This window comes from Saccopteryx bilineata, chromosome 6, assembly GCF_036850765.1.
Source record: "Saccopteryx bilineata isolate mSacBil1 chromosome 6, mSacBil1_pri_phased_curated, whole genome shotgun sequence".
NCBI lineage: Eukaryota > Metazoa > Chordata > Mammalia > Chiroptera > Emballonuridae > Saccopteryx > Saccopteryx bilineata.
The window spans coordinates 200,493,179-200,507,346 of record NC_089495.1 but is presented as its reverse complement, the minus strand read 5'-3'; the positions used below and the strand labels follow the sequence as shown (position 1 = coordinate 200,507,346).

The 14,168-nt window shown below is 51.8% G+C and overlaps 1 protein-coding gene across 2 annotated transcripts in view; it reads left to right on the top strand.

Annotated features, from left to right (window-relative positions):
- Positions 1–14,168, top strand: part of CTNNBL1 (catenin beta like 1) — a 160,183-nt gene that overhangs the window by 131,071 nt on the left and 14,944 nt on the right. The gene's annotated exons all lie outside the window — the stretch shown is intronic.

Below are 14,168 nucleotides of genomic sequence, written 5' to 3'. Positions count from 1 at the left end.
GATGGAAGGAGGGGCCAGGAGTGCTGTGGAGGCCGGAGGCCTCGGGGAGCTGCGGGAGTGGTCTGCACTTGGAGTCTCCCTGAGCAGTCTTGTGGGTGAAGCAGTATCTGAGCTGAACCGTAAAAGATAGAGACATATAGAGCATCTCCACCCTAGAGAGGAATGGGGCAAAGGAGCGGCACTGGGAAGGCAAGTTAAGTTTCGGGGCGAGTGACACATTAAATCCCAGGAGCAGAAGGTGTCAGGAGCGCGTGGCTGGGTTTTAGAGCCAAGCTTCCTGGTCCTCCAGCTGAGGACAAGTAGCCCAACTGCCCAGCCCTCTTTCTTCCTTACTGGTGTTTTGTGTTTAAGGCGCGCGGCCCGCCCTGTAGTCTCTGCGGAATTACACACATGCAGGACTGGTGACAGCACACCCATGGAAGCTGCTTTCTCAGTACCCTCTGCGCCTCCACCCCTACGCACGCATGCACACACGCATTTTCTTCCCTCGTGCTCCAGGATACTTCATGATCGGAGCCTCCTGCTCCTCTGACCTCCGTCCTGCGCCGAGCACGGCCTTCCTGCCCGACGGCCTTCGCGTGGCTTCTCCCTTCGCCCTGGCCCTTCCCGTGGGGGTGCCTCCTCCGCCCTTCGGGCCTCAGCCCAACTTTCACCTCCTCGGGGAGGTTTTCAGTGACCACGGTGTGTAAAGGAGTACCCCACCCCAGTGCCCCTTTGTAACAGTAGTTATGTTGTCTGTTTATTCTTTGTCTCTGGGACTGTAATCTGTCTTGTCCGCCGTGTTCCCAGGACTTACACAGTAATTGACAGGCAGTAAGTGAAGGCCCGCCACTCATGAGATGAAATTAGTATTTACCCCTGAATATGAAGAAAGGTAGAGGATCCTGGCTTTACTACCTTAGTCCTTACCTCTCACTTTTAACTCTCATTTTTGTTTTCTCTAGGATTAGCCAAGTAATCAAAAATATTTAACTATGTCGAGTTAACGGCCTAACTAGCTATAGTCAACACAGAAAAATACTCCCGTTTAGGAGTCTGTAGGACAAACTGATTATTGTATACGCAGTCAGTGCAAATCACATTGTGGCTGTACTCTGGAACTGGCACAGCCCCCAGTCTCAGGCAGTTGCCCAGTGCTTTCCTGTTACACTCAGTGTCCGTGTGATCCCAGGGCCACACTGGTATCTGGACGTATCCTTGGCGTTCCTGGTTAACGAGATTTGACCTGAACTTTTAAAGGGCATGTAATTCTAAGTCTGTTGTAATGAGCAGCAGTTCTCCCTGATCTGTAAATGTCCAGAACACCGGCCTCAGCTGATTTCACCAGGCTGCGCAAACAGGAAGCCCAGAAAATACCGGGGTGAAGTCCTGCCTGACTTCTCAATCCCTTCCACTTCTGCTGGCTCCGGGTACACAGATGCCTGCCTGGTGTCCGGCTGTGGAAAGTAGGACATAATTACATAGGCAGGGGTTTCGAAAGAGGGAGGAGAGCCTTGGAGAGAGGGTTCTCCCTTCTCCAGTTCCTGGGAAAATTATTCTCTGCAGGTTTATTCAATAAAGTGTTCTTACCACATACTTTGCATCACAATGGCGAGCTGCATGCTAATTTTGCCACAGTGAAATCATCCCAGGCTTCTGGAAAGAGAGAGATGGACTCCATGTAATGAAACCATATCCACAGGACTTCATGTCTGAAACAGACAATTTCCTTAGCACTGGAAACTCAGAGATTTGTACAAAAAGGGGTAAAGCGCAGGGACGGAAGTGTGGGGCACGAGATCCTAAAGCCCTGGGTGTTGGTGTTTTTCCCGCTGAGAAGGAAGGGGCCGTGACCACGAAGTGTGGAATAGCAAAGGCTTTATTTAGTACAGTGCATCCCACCCGACCAGGTCCTCTGGTCCCGGGGACAGAGGCCAGAGGAGTCGCATGGGTTAAACCACGTGAGGGATATTTAAAGGGGTCCTCTAGGGTGGGTGAGCTAATATGATGTGGTGAAATCTCACTGGCTGGTGGACGGTCGCTCTTTTCCCAAGGACCTCTGGGGAGTTTCTTTTGGTGTGCTTGGTTGTGGGCAGCCCTAGCCAAAATTCCCGGGTCTGGGCTCCCCACGTGACTGTCCCCCATTGCCCACCACCCTACATTCCGGTTTTGTGTTAATTAGGGGTGCCGTTTATTCGTCTGGCTACTTCCTGCTGATTAGGGGCGTCCTGGGGAGGGGGAGATCAGAAGATGGTGTCTTTGAGGGGTGTCAAGAGGAATATCTGTTTGGCCGTGACTGGAGAAACTTTGCGGATGTGGTCCTGTAAGGATTTTAAAAGAAAGAGGAGTAATAGGAGGATTTGCAGGGTCCAGCCTTTTGGTGAGTTGGAGATAGGTAGGGCCCAGTGGTTCCAAACTGCCAGCAATCCTGCATGGGAGGAAGCTTGAGGCAAGAGACATGGATAGAAATGAGGGTAGTATTGAATATGGGGGAGCCCTTGGTATTGGGGAATAGTAGGAGTAAGTGGGAAGGTGCTGTCAGTTGGATAGTGGCTCCGAGACTGTGTAGAATGTCTCGACCCAGGAGGCGTACAGGGCATGATGGCATAACTAAGGAATGCAAAAAGGGGGATTCCATTCAAATTGCATGTCAGGGGTGCTGTGCGAAGGGGTAAAAAAGGGGTCCCATCCATTTCCATAATCAAGACCTGTGAGGGAATTAGAGGTCTCGAGTGTGGTGGCAAAACAGAGAAGGTATAGCCCCCGTGTCCACAAGAAATGAGATGGACTTGCTCACTAGTTGCAGCATAAGTGGGTTCTCTGAGTCCAGGCCATGTCCTAGGAGTTTAGGCAGTGTGCCCTGGCTGGCTTGTCCTCCGCGTAGAGGCGTTGAGGAAAAAGCCTGTTGCCCAAAGGGGCAATAGCTCTGCCAATGACCGGGCTACTTGCAGTTAGGGCAGGGCTCAGTGGGCAGCCACGGGCAGGGGCCCTGTTGGGCACAGCGGTCCTGCTTGCCACTCTTAAAGCAAGCTCCTGGCGGGGATCTTTTTTGCGGCTTGGACTTGGGTCGGGCACTTCCTGTGCCTTGCCCCTGTTGCTCTGCCAGTCTCAGGGTTGCCACAAGAGCCTGAATTTGGAACATTACCTTCTGCTGCATGTGAGCCTGGCGAACAGCCTTGGCCTGTTTCTGCTGTTTGGGACCATTAAAAACTTTAAATGCCATGTTCACAGGTCCCGGATAGGGATTTGGGGGTTGAGAATAAGAGGAGGGGGGGCTCATGGGGAGCCTGGCACCCAGATCCTGCCAGAAACGCTGGAGCTAGAGGCAGGACAGGGCCAGAACTTTCTGCAAGAAAATTGGGGTTGGGCCTGACCAGGCGGTGGCGCAGTGGATAGAGCATTGGACTGGGATGCGGAGGACCTAGGTTCAAGACCCCGAGGTCACCAGCTTGAGCGTGGGCTCATCTGGTTTGAGCAAAAGCCCACCAGCTTGAGCCTAAGGTCGCTGGCTCCAGCAAGGGGTTACTCGGTCTGCTGAAGGCCTGCGGTCAAGGCACATCAATGAACAACTAAGGTGTTGCAACGCGCAATGAAAAACTAATGATTGATGCTTCTCATCTCTCTCCATTCCTGTCTGTCTGTCCCTGTCTATCCCTCTCTCTGACTCATTCTCTGTCTCTGTAAAAAATAAATAAATAAATGATTTTTTAAAAAAGAAAGAAAATTGGGGTTGGGCATCCTGCAAATCGGTGTAAGGGCCAATGCCAGGCTGAGAATGGCCTGATGGAGGAGGGACTTAAAAACACAGTGGAGCCTGACCTGTGGTGGTGCAGTGGATAAAGTGTCAACCTGGAACGCTGAGGTTGCTGGTTCAAAACCTTGCACTTGTCTGGTTAAGGCGCATATGGGAGTTGATGCTTCCTGCTCCTCCCCCCTTTCTCGCTCTCCCCTCTCTAAAATGAATAAATAAATAAAAATTAAAAAAAAAAAAAAACACAGTGGAGAAGGGAGGGGCCCCTGGCCAGCAGGGAGGAGAAAGAGAGACTGGTATTTGCAGGTGAATGAGAAACATGATCCTGCAAAGGGAGGGGGCTTTCTGGAGGGAAGAGACTCGAGTGGAAGAGGTCCGCAGAGGGACCAGAGAGGGGTCCCGAGAGAGGGGCATCCCCGGGGGTCAGGCAGGAGGGGGAGAGAGTTGGGAGTCCACGGAGATGGAAAGATTAGGAGCGGAGGTTTTAGGTGAGGTTTCTCTGGCCAGAAAAAGGGCCTGTGTGGTGGGACAGGCGGCACAGAGATTAAGGACGGGAGCGTGAATACTAGAAGCCCTGTATGTAAGGGATCTTCAATCAGTTCCTAGCTTTTTTAGCGATAGTTAAATTGGTGAGGGTGTTAAACCGAAAGTCCCTTCAGGAGGCTAACTGGTCCAATTATCCAGTGGGTTCTGTGGCCTGGCCACAGTGGAGAAGAACAGTTTCCTCTTCTTTAGGGAGGGAGAGATTTCAGATAAGGCAACTCCCGGAGTGTTTTTGGATTAGGTTTAGATTCCTGTGCCCCTACGGCCACCCTCAGTCCTCGGAGTGGTCAGAGATGAGCATTGGCGTCCAAAACTCAAGCTCTGGCCACGGACGAATAGGGGAAGTGGATGTGCTCGGGACGTCTCCACGGGCACACAGGCACTCGGAATGGAAAGAGGTCCCTCACGTAGCTACGGACAGGGAGTCTCATCAGAAAGAACTGAGGGAAGGCTGGAGGCAGGGGACTTACTGCACCATGTGCCAAAGTGGGTGGAAGGTTGGAGATCCTGGTTCTTCCTCAGAGGGGAAGGGAAGAGGAGCGGTCCTTGCGGACTTCAACTCCTCCTGGGTTTTCAGCACCAAAATGTAAGGTATTTTTCCCTGCTGAGAAGGAAGGAAGGAAGGGGCCATAGCCACGAAGTGTGGAATAGCAAAGGCTTTATTTAGTATAGCGCATCCCGCCCGACGAGGTCCTCTGGCCCCAGGGACAGAGGCCAGAGGAGTCGCACAGATTAAACCACGTGAGGGATATTTAAAGGGGTCCTCTAGGGTGGGTGAGCTAATGTGACGTGGTGAAATCTCACTGGCTGACGGACAGTTGCTCTTTTCCCAAGGACCTCTGGGAAGTTTCTTTGGGCGCGCTTGGTTGTGGGTGACTCTAGCCAAAATTCCCAGGTCTGGGCTCCCCACGTGACTGTCCCCCATTGCCCACCACCATATACTGGGTGTGTAGACAGTCAGCGGACCTGTGAGCCTGCCACCAGTTCTCCTGGTAGCTGTGCTGGGCGCCTCCGGGGCAAGCTTACAAAAAGATCCTGCTGAGAGTTCCTCCCCGCTGTTCTTTAAACCAGTGGACCCCATACTTCTCATCCACGAATTCGCCAGAACACAGCTCACAGCCTGTAGAGGCCGGGGATGGTGGGGATGGTGTCATGGAGCTCTTTCCTCACACCTGCTTCCCTCTCTCTTAGACACCCTCAGATGTTGCCACCTGTCCATTTGGCCTTTCTCCGCCACCTCCCTGCCCTGCCCGCCCCCTGCCCAGTCACAGCGGGGAGGGTGCCCCGAGCTCCAGTCCCCGCCTCTGCCACTTAGCGCGCACTGTGGCCCTGATCATTATGCTTTGCTTTCTCCTCCTTTCTGTCCTCTTTAGTGGGGTTCACAGTCTCTCCCCTACTGACTCCTGGAAGCCCCGGTTCATTCAAGGCTGGCTTTTATGTTGTTAAAATTCAAATGAGCAGTCTGGGTGGGTTTTGTTTGTTTGTTCTTTAGTAAATTTAGAAATTGAAGGCACACCTGAGAGAGAGGCAGTGTGATGACACGGGAGGAACACGAACCCCGGTTAAGTCCCAGCTCGGCCACACATGGACGCTGCCCTTTTCAGAAACGCCTTCTGTCCTGTGCAGGTGTTACTTTTCACAGTAACGTCATTTCAGAGGGTTGATTTGCAGACTGAGGCAGTTATTTGTAAAAACCTGGCACGTGCTCGGGTGTCAAGGCCAGCGTCACACGTGGTCAGGGTCTCCTTGGGGGCAGAGCTTGACCTGAGATTTTTGGATTCTTATCAGAGCTTCTATCAATTAGCTGTGTGCCCCCTCCCCAAAAGAAACCAAATCCACAAAATTCCCTTTACTATTTTTTGAGCCAAAGTTCATGGGTATCTCTAGGCCCTTTCGCTAAGTCTGCCCTAATTTAGAAGCTCGGGGGGCAAGATTCTGTTCTGCCGGGGTTTGTGCCTCCCCATCTCTACTTACCTGTCCCTTCCACGGTGCAGAATTTCCCTGGCTTTGGAAGAAAAAAAGAAATTGGCCTTTTCCAAATGGTGGGGCAGTTCTGCCCTGCCTGCAGACAGTAACCGCCCCGCCGGGCTCTGAGCCATGTCCCCTCGTATTAAGGTGAGAAGGGTTCCCGTGGGCTTCCTGGCGGCTTCTTTTATGGCCGCCCCTTCCATCCGCCAGGCCCGCTCTGCAGCCTGTCAGGGGCGGATTGGAAACGGCATCCACAGCCTCATTCGGAGGCCCGCGACTTGCCTGCTGAGAGAGAGAGAAGGCTGCGGAAAGGTGGTGATTTGGTCCTGCTCCCAAAGACAGATGAACATTTCAGGCAAGGATGGGGCTGGGGGAGGGGAAGCACACCCCGCTCTGCAGACACGGCCCCTCGATGCCGCACACACCCCCTCCTGTTCATCGCTGAAGGTGAATCTGTGTATTCACGATGCACGAGCAGCCCCCAAACAGGCTCGTGCGTCTGCGGACTGCAGTCTGTCCTCCTTAACGCACCATCCACTGCGTTACCGTCTGAGTTTTTATTCCAGTTCTCTCTTACGGAATGAGCAAAACAAAACCTTTCAGAGTACCTTTTTTTTAACTCTTCCAAATTGCATGTTGAATTTGCTGATCTAGCTACAGATCCCCCACACAATACCCTTTTTAAAAAGTATCTTTAGTTTCTAAGGAAAAGACAGGCCAAGAAGCTAGATGACTTTACACGTAACATTGTTTGTTTGCAGTCGTCCCCAGATGTGGCATAAAGAATAAATAAAACCCTCTGTGTGTTTGCTCATAAGATAACACTGGAGAAGGTCTAAACACAGACTCTCTCCTCCTCTGAAGGGTGGACGGGCTCACGGGCTCACAGCCAGACGGGCGTCAGTGTTGATCCCGTCTCCAGCTCTCGCTCAGCATGAGCTCTGTGAGATTTCACCCCTCTCAGAAGGCCTCAGGTTCCCATTGGAAAAGTGGAAATAGTCACCGTTCTCGCCTCTTAGGGCTTAAGCGGAAAGGAGAGGGCCGTGGAAGTGCTGGGCATCAGGCCGGGCACACAGCGAGGGCTCGGGAGATGGCGCTGTTGGTGTTTTTCCGCTTTTGCCGCCCGTCTCTTGCCAGAGGGAAAGAGCTCACAGGCAAAGGCCTCCGACAGGAAACCGTGTTCCAGTCAGGTCTCTGACCCACACTCCGGGCGCCACCTGACATCTGTCTCAACGTTTCCGTCTGTGAAACCTGCAAGATGGTATTTGCAGTACAAACCCGACACGGGCGCACGCGGTGGTGAGGTTAATGCAGACGCGCGGCTCCGGAGTCCGGGGCGCCACGCGTTGATGTCGGGTTGTCACTGCTTCACGGGAGTCACCTTCACTCTTCTCAGAGGTGAGAGTGGAATGAATTAATTCGTGCAAGGCTTCCTGGAAATCCTAACCCTCCTGTCTTCCTTCAGACACCATTCAGCAGGTAGATTTTCACTCGGAAATTTTGTGAAGCAAGAGATGTTTACAGGACTGAAGGAGGGACTGGGTTTTTGGACTTTCTCTTTAATCTCTAGTCACCATATTCCCATTTGAAGAGCACCCGATTTACACGCCCGCGTCATTTTAAAATTGTCGGCGTGTTGTAAGGGCAGTTCCAGAGGGCGTTGCCTTTCTTACAGGGACGTTTAATTTACTGACAAGAAGAGGCGTTCATTGTCAGTGCTGATGTCGTGTTCTGTGGGGGGGGTTCTGGTCTCCCGCTTGAGCATTTCTCATAGTGCTGTTCTGACCAGCTGCGGGCACTGTCAGTCACCAGCTTCAGTCTCCATACTCCTGTGTACGGGCCGGAGCCCATTCCCGCGCTGTTCTGACCAGCTGCGGGCACTGTCAGTCACCGGCTTCAGTCTCCATACTCCTGTGTACAGGCCGAAGTCCATTCCCTTTGGTTACAAAGGCGCTTCAGTCCTCGATTTGTCACAGGTTATCAAAGCTGAAAGGAGCCCTCAAGAGCGCCAGATCAGGGAAGGCGAGGGGAGCCCCTCACCGCTCCCCGTCCTGCGGGCAGTGCGGACAGGGCTATTGATTTCCCTGTTCCTCTCCACTGAGCTCCAACTCAGCTTCATAACCCTTCTCCAATCAATACGGGCCTCTGTGGCCATTGCGGTAGATTAGAGCTGACCTTCAGGGTGAACCCTTTTTCTCTGCCCTGATCCAGACCAGGCTTCTGATTTCCAAGCAAAGAAGCTGAGGCCAAGAAAAGTTAAATGACTTGCCCAAGGACACTAGTAAGTTAGTATGAGAGCTGAGCTGATCCCCTGTGCTTGCTTCACTGTCCGACTTTGCAGGAGGACTTGTCTGTAGAATTGATGCATCATAGTTCAGAAAAGTCCTGATATCAAACATAAATGCTTCTTGTACTATCAGAAGGTCTCCTGAATGGGGTAGAAGGCAAGGGAGGTTGGATACCATCTTTAGAGTGGGGGATTTGTGTGCCATGGCCGGATAGCTCGGTTGGTTGGAGCATCGCCCTGAAGTATAGAGGTTGCCGGTTCACCCCAGTCGGGGCACATACAGGAACAGATCAGTGTTCCTCTCTCTCTCCCTCTCCCTCTCTCTCTCTCAAGTCAGTTAAGAAAACAAACAAAAAAGAGTGGGGTATTACTTTAGTACCCCTGTACTAAGGAGGGTGGGCTGCAGGTTTGCTCTGTGAATGAATGGGCCAGCTGGCTTCACTCAGTTCTTTGTCTGGTCGCCTTTGAGGTGTGTCTCTTTGGTCAACTGGACGTCATTAGCTCCTCGCCCCCCACTTACAGTGAGGCAGCCCCCACTTGCAGTGAGGCAGCCCCCACTTGCAGTGAAGCAGCCCCCACTTGCAGTGAGGCAGCCCCCACTTGGATGCTGGCAGTGCGTCGCCACCAGAGTGTTCTAGACCAAACCCTTCAGTTCTTTCAGAACCTTCTATAAGGGAAGTAATGGGGTGAGACGTCTGCGATGATTTGTTTTCTTTTAATGTCTAGAACCTTTATATCACTTTACTATTACTTTTCCGAAGACTGAGTCCTAGCCAGAGGATTGTGACCTGGGTTGTACTGCTGGCGTTCTGGTGTTTCAGACACCCCCAAGGAGTTCTTTCCGCTGCCTCCTCGCACACGGCTATCTAAGAACCATGTCAAGTTCTTATCCCAAAATCAGTGTTTTATCTAGTGTCTTAGACACCCGGAAAAGGAGCTAGAAGTATATTAGTCCTTTTATAAGTTGACCTTGTCCACACAGAGCAAGACAAGAGTGGATAATAAAGGTGACAGGCCACCACGCTTCTTTTTAAAACAGACCAGAACTTGAAAAGATGTTCCTAAAAGAACCGCACCCAAACTTTATCTTCCATCAGAAGGCTTCACGATTATCCTGCTTCTCCGAGTGTTTCCCTTTAAACACGGAGTGCACTCTTGTGTTCAGCCTCCCTGAATGCACAGCAGTACCTCTTCCGTGCCACCGAGTTGTAACCGGCTAGATAAGGCGCTATCCTGACAGCAGTCACCTTCTCTGTCTGTTGGTTTCTATAATGCTTCTGAAACTGTCAGGGCAGAAACTCCGTCTGAGAAACCAATCTCTGTTTCATCTCTGGGCATGTTCAGCGCGGCGCGGGTGATGCCTGCCGTAGAGATGAGCTATAGTTGTATCCCAGAGCTGCATTTGAAAATTTCACTTTCAAATCCTGTGGCCGCGTGTCTAAAAGTAGAATGTTGAATTGAACGTTGTCAAGAGTCTTGAAGTTCTGAAGAAAGAGGGAAAATGGGGTTTGGCATTGCTGCTCGGTCTGTCCTTTCCCGATGACAGCCTTGAGGGGAACGAAGGTTCGGGACACGCCCACCTAGTTGAGAGGAACTCGGGTTGTGGGAAAGAGTGTGATGAAGGGGAACCCCCAGGGCATCTCTGCCCTAATTGGAGAAACTTAATTTCACTGAGCTCCACTCTTCTCCTCTCTGCCGCTCTAAGTTAGCATCCTCCTTTGTTCTCCAGACCCCTCTGAAGCCTGGACCTACACAGACATGGGGGTGTGGACAGAGCGCAGACTCAGGCTTGAATCCCATGGCTACCGCACGCTCGCTTTGGATTTCCTCATCTAATACGGGGATAACGATCCTTACCTCCCAATATTTGTGGCACATAAAGGACGAAACATGAAAAGCGCTTAGCACGAGCCTGACGCTAAATAAGCCCTCAGCACACGAGCCCCTCCTCCTAGCATGTAGGAGGTGGTAGCATTGGGGTTTTTTCTGTAATAATATTGCAAAGTAGGCTGCCTCACATAGTGCCAAGTATGCAGTAATTGATCAGAGATTATATGATCTATTGATAACTAGATCTGATCAACAGCAACAACAAAAATACATGCTTTATGCTGTTCTTTCTCTCTGTTCGTGATAGCGGTGCTCCGTTGCTGTTTTCACGCCCTGGCTGGTTTGCCTTTGTCTGTGCTGTCATTCCCTCTGCCTGGAATGTTCTCTTCAGCTTTCGGCCTCCTTCAGCATCCAGCTCAAATGTGTTGTCTCCCATGAGCTCTCCTGACTTCCCAGACAGACTTATTAGTCTGTTCTTCTAGCAGGTTCACAGGGCACTCAGTACAGTTTGAGAAGACCTTTACAATAGCTATTACTACATTTAAAAAAAAAACAATTTGTTTGTATTTGTTAAGCTCATTAATCCGTAATCTCCTTGATTGTGTGAACTCTCTTCTTTATCTTTGCTGCCCCCAGTGCATCATAGAATACCTGGGCCGGAGCTCGGGTTCCAGACTTCTTTATGGGCAGGTGAATGAATGTGCTCCTCTCCAAGTTCCCCTTTGCAAACCCCTGAGGGTTCCATCTGCCTCCCCTCCCCTCCCCTCCCCTCCTCTGCGCAGTAGGATCTACTTCTCACATAGACTGACACGGTGGCCTCTGCCTGCCTCTCAGTGCTCTAAGCCGTGTGTCCCTCATGCGGGTGTTTGCATAGGCTTGTTCATGACGTTTTCCTGCCCAGTGTGGTCTGCGCCCGTCGTGGCTCACCCCTCTGGCCAGCATGTCAGCCACCCCCCGCCAGCCCTCAGAGGCCCCGGGCCTCCGGTTTCCTGCTGCCCCCTTTCCCCCCGTCCACACGCGTCAGCACACAGCTCATTAGGCAGCGCCGAGCTCCTCCTGTCAGTCCTGTTTAACAGCGGCTCTCCAAGAGCCTCTGTGCAGAAGGCCCGTGCCAGGTGCTGTCTAGAGCAGCAGGAGTAAGACACGGCACGGAAGGAGGCCCCGTCTGAGTGACTGTCACAGGCAGGCCTGGACGGCCGTCGCAGAGGTACAAAGGCGAGGCTAGGCAGTTTTAAGGGCTGAAAAAGCACATTTAGTTGGAAACCTTTCAAAAGTTTTTTAAAGATTTCAGGAAAAGTTTTGTAAGAATATCACGTTTTAGACTTTATATTATGCTAGAGATTGGGGGGTTGGGGGGCTTGAAATCTTACCCAGAAGTCACTTCTTCCCAGACGCCCCTAACATTCTAACCAACACTGATCAACACCTACCCCTTGTAATTATTTGTAACTTGTGGGCACATTGTATGTGTCCCTTTACTTTTTGGTCATTTCCTGTGTCCCCAGACAGACATTCAGCTCCTTGGTGAGTAAAACCAAGACATCTTGCTTCCATTTTTGTTCTCTTTCTGCCTTAACTCAGGGCTTAGAATGGTGTCCTTGCCACCGGGCGCTAAGCGGGGCAAGGATCTGAACCCTTGCGTCAGGGTCTCCACTCCCACCCGCCTCAGGTGACTCAGGCAGGGTTCCTGCTCCCGCGGGGTCCGTATTCCGGTAACTGGTAATTATGTCATTACGAGCAACTTAATTAACCTCTGTGTGTCTTAGATTCTAATTTGTACAGTGGGATTAACAATCCCGTGCCCGCGCTCTCTAAATTTGGTAGGAAGGACCACGTATACAATAAATAACCCTTACACTCTCCAACGTTACCGAAATGTAAGATGTCAGCAGCAACCGCTTTTTGCGTGAATGGGAGTCGGGAGTAATTTCCCCTCCTGTGCCCCAGCTGCCGAACACTTGGGAGTTCTTGAGCAGAAAGTTACGATTATGAGTAAATGAGAAGCTAAAGAGGCCCTTCTATTTTTAAACTCCTTGGACCTCAGTCCAGTGCTGCCTCATGAGCATCCGTCATGGCTGCCTCGTAACATTAGCACTATTGCCCGATTACCAGGGAATTTGCTACTAAATGGAGCTCGGAATTGGTGGTGCTCTGCGGGCCCTGCGGCGCCTGGCAGTCCGCGGCCCTCTTTGCCTCCTCGACAGAGGCCTTCAGGGGCGAGATGAAAGGTAGCCTTGTGTTGCTACAGGCTGGCCCCCTGGGCAAATAAGAAAGTGCATTATCTGCATCTAAACAGTCTCGGAGGGATTCTTGTTGTAGATTGATGGCCATCGCGCTGAGTCCTGCGCGCTGGGGAGAGTGGAAAGCAGAGTCCCAGGGGCCTCTGTCAGTGACAGGAGCCCCTCGTCAGGGAGCCACGGCCATACAACTACTGACAATTAAGAAATGGATTGTTGTCATCGGAAGCTTGCATTAAGCACCTGTCGTCTTAGGGCAGCCTGCAAGCCGTGCAGAATGAGTCCCTCACCCAGTCCCACTTCTGAAAGCTGACAGCCCGGACAGAGATGTCTGTCTCCTCTCCTGCATGGCGTGGATGTTTGCTGGCAGGGGGCGCAGAGACAAACTTCATCCCGGCTTCCGCCGGCTCACAGTCCGCTTCCCTTCTGAAATGCAGAGGGGTACAGAAACAGGGCACCGATGACGACTGAAGTCAGTGTGGGTAGGGGGCGCAGGAAGAGGGCACAGCATGAAGCGGCTTGTCAAGGGTGCGCAGGAATTTTGGAAAGAAGGGTGTGTTAGCCTTAAATAACCAGGAAAGGCTTTGAAGTAGAGGTTGCTTAAAAAACAGAGTTGGCTTGCCTGACCAGGCGGTGGCGCAGTGGATAGAGCGTCGGACTGGGATACCAAGGACCCAGGTTCGAGACCCTGAGATCACTAGCTTGAGTGCGGGCTCATCTGGTTTGAGCAAAGGCTCACCGGCTTGGACCCAGGGTCGCTGGCTCAAGCAGGGGGTTGCTCAATCTGCTGAAGGCCTGCCGTCAAGGCACATATGAGAAAGCAATCAATGAACAACTAAGGTGTTGCAATGCGCAACGAAGAACTAATGATTGATGCGCTCGTCTCTCCGTTTCTGTCTGTCCCTATCCTTCTCTCTGACTCTCTGTCTCTGTAAAAAAAAAAAAAAAAAAAAAAACCCAGGGTTGGCTTGAGAGATACCCCAGAATCCCTAGGGAGGGGCCGTAAAGGCTCTGAGATGGGAGAAGAGCTCTCTTGGCAGAGGTGGTAATAATTCACTAGATCAGGGGCTCAGATCAAGGAAGAAGGGGTGATGAAATGTTCGAGGGTTTGTGATGATGGCTGCACAACTCTGAATGTTAATAGCCTTTAAATGGGTGCTTCATATGGTATGTGAATTGTATCTCTCTTGTTTTTTTTTTCTTTTCCAAGTGAGAGGAGGGGAGATAGACTCCTGTATGCGCCCCGAGCAGGATCCACCTGGCAACCCCTCTCTGGGCCTGATGCTCTGCCCATCAGGGGCCATGCTCACAACCAAGCTATTTTTAGCATCTGAGGCAGAGGTTCCAAGGAGCCATCCTCAGCGCCCGGGGCCGATGTGCTCAAACCAATCGAGTCATGGCTGTGGGGGGAGGGGGAGAGAAAGAAGGGGGAGGGGAGGGGTAAAGAAGCAGGTGGTCGCTTTTCCTGTGTGCCCTGACTGGAAGTCGAACCCTGGACATTACACGCCAGGCTGATGCTCTGCCACTGAGCCAACCGGCCAGGGCTGTTGTATCTCAGTAAAGCTATTTTTGT